General features: G+C 53.6%; 1 protein-coding gene across 1 annotated transcript in view; it reads left to right on the forward strand.

The window, feature by feature from the left end:
- Positions 1-2,621, forward strand: part of EEF2K (eukaryotic elongation factor 2 kinase) — a 71,671-nt gene continuing 69,050 nt past the window's right edge. The window contains exon 1 of the mRNA XM_010837181.1: positions 1-34. The gene's annotated coding sequence lies outside the window, so the exon portion shown is untranslated. The remainder of the gene's footprint in view (positions 35-2,621) is intronic.

The raw sequence follows: 2,621 nt of genomic DNA on the forward strand, positions 1-2,621 counted from the left end.
GGCAGCGGCTGCCGCGCCGGTCCGCCCGAGGCAGGTAGGTGGGGCCGGGATCCGGCGCTGCAAACCTCCGCGCCCCGGTGCCGTCGGCGCCCGGAGCGCTCAAGGGTCCGGTGCTTAAAAGCGGGGCTCGAGGCGGAAGGAGAATGTGAGGGTTCAGCTCTTCGGCTTTCACTGTTTGCTTCTGTAAAATGGGAGCGTCGTGCCGATTAACGGCAGAGCCCATTGGGAAAATGCTTGGCACTCGATGGTGTAGGGGAGGCAGCTTGGGGGCCTCCGTCTGGGGCGCCTCGGTGCCCGCAGAGGTCGGGGAGGGCTGCCTTCCTTTCCCGCGGGGCCCGAAGCCTCATCCCCCACCTGGGCCCCCAAACAAGAGGCCCCAGTTCCAGGAACCTCAAGGACAGTGTCGACGCACCCTTGCTGCACTGTTGACTGCGAGAGTTTCGGGTGTTGGCAGGCCCAGTGGACAAGTGCGCCAAGGGGCCGGGCATCAGTATGCGGAGTGGCGGGGCGGGGGCCTCCCCGGGTGAGTCCCGGCCTAGATCCGCTGCGCCGGCCTCGGGGGTTGCGGGGAACCCGCCCAGCTGCGCCCCGGGTGAGACACATGGGCTGCTGGGAGGAGGGTGGCTAGTCTGCCGGAGGGGAAGTTCTGTGGGAGCCTGACTTCTGGGTCCTCTGCCCTGGAAGCTGCTGCCTGGGGGCCGCTCAACCAGGAAATTGTCTACCCCTCTGATTTTACAGAGAAGGAAATTGAGGCCCAGGATAATCTTAACAGCAGGTACTAATGAGCAAGGTGGGCTAAGTGAAGGAATACAGAGCAAGCAGGTGGGAGCTGATAATGCCGTGTGTGTGGCGTGGGGAGTGGGGAGGTCTTTTGGTGGGTCATTGGGGAAGGCTTCCTGGAGGTGGTGATGGAAAGGATGCCTGTGGGAGGAAGTGGGATTTAGAGTTTCCTAGCTGTCCTTCTCCCTGGCCTCCACAGCACCTTTCATTTTTCACTCCAGGCATTTATTCAACAAATACAATAAAGCTACTGGGATTTCAGGGGTAACATGATGGTTGGGATTGCCATCCCAGCCCCTCTCCTATTCTTCTTCAAGAAGGGATGTGGGCTGCTGTCCCAAATTATCTTTTGTAGGGGGTAGGGAGAGAGGAAGTCAGGGTCTGAGGATCCCTTGAAATGATCTGTTTACATATGATCACTTGTGTACATTCTGTGATTTGCAGCAGGGTATTGTGTGTGTGTGTGTGTGCATGTGTGTGTGCGTGCTTTGGGTGACAGGACAGTACTTTCTGGCTGACTAAGGATGTATCACTGATGTGATCTTTAAACATTTTTAATGTTTTATGTGGCAGAGATGGCTGTTGGTCACCATGTCCTCTTCTTCCTAGGATATCATCCTGGTTGCATTTCGTGGGCTCCCTTATAATTTGTTGGGCCACATGACTAAGTTTTGGCTTGTTGGAATGTGAGCAGAAATAGTGTGTGTCTCCCCAAAGGCTGGACCCGAAAAACCTCCCCCATTCTCCCATTTACCCGCAGAGTTGAGAGGACTGTGAGGGCCTGGTGGAGGGCAGAGCCACAGGCTGGAAGGAGGCTGGGCCTCTGATTGACGGGAGCTCTCCTTTCACCTCTCTGGTGGTCTGTGACTATCTGCTGAAGAAACTGGGGCTCCAGGAAGCCCTATGAAAAGTCTGTGGGTATGAGAGGGGCTTCTTGGTTGCGGCTTTTCCCTCCAGGTGATCTGGTGTTCCACAGGGGAGAGTGTCTTTAGGCCCTTTTTCTCACACTGATCAGATTCCCCAAAGAAATCTGGTCCAGTCTTTGGTAGGGTTGACATCCAGGTGCCAGGACACAGAGCAATGTGGAAGAAAGCTGAGGGTCACAGCAGAAACTTGGATTTGTTCAGGCTCATTCTCTTAAGATTTACTCTTTCTGGTCTGATTCTTAAAGCTGATACAGGAAGTATTGATGACCAGGACCGCATTCAATGTAATAGTGGCTTGCTGGACTGATTTAAAAATAAACATTTTTGTGCTGGGGAGATCAGTTCTGCTGATCAAGAAGCTGCAGATGTAACCCCAGTGAACTGAGAATGTTCTAGAAGAAAGTGGCTGTAGTGCTCACTGTAGGATAAAAGTGGCTTGGCCCTTCAAGTGTTGCTGAATTATACTCCTGCCACCAAGGCTCATGGGCACAAGAAGCAGGCTTCAAACAAAGGAAGAAGTGAGTCACTAACAGGCTTGATGATAAAGGAGAAGACAGTCTCTTGTTCCCCAAAGACCCAGGGTTGTGGAACACCCAGAGGAGCATTTCAGATGGCTAGAAAATCAGAGGGCAGACAATGTTCAGTTCTCCAGCTGGGACACTTTCTAGACCTCACAAGGATTCCACAGGGAGTGGCCAAAATGCAGGAGGCTCAACTGAGAACATGTCTCTGGGTCAGTGGTTCTTGAATTTCGGTGCATATCCACATCACCTGGAGGAATTGTTTAAACACGGCTTGCCGGGCCCACCCCCAGAGTTTACTTGAGTAGGACTGGGAGGGGGCCCCAGAATTTGCACGTGTGACAAGCACAAAGTGGGACCTGCTAGTTGTCCCAGGAATCACAGTTTAAAAGTG

The sequence above is a fragment of the Bison bison genome, unplaced genomic scaffold, assembly GCF_000754665.1.
Source record: "Bison bison bison isolate TAMUID 2011002044 unplaced genomic scaffold, Bison_UMD1.0 scf7180017864072, whole genome shotgun sequence".
NCBI classification, from domain to species: domain Eukaryota; kingdom Metazoa; phylum Chordata; class Mammalia; order Artiodactyla; family Bovidae; genus Bison; species Bison bison.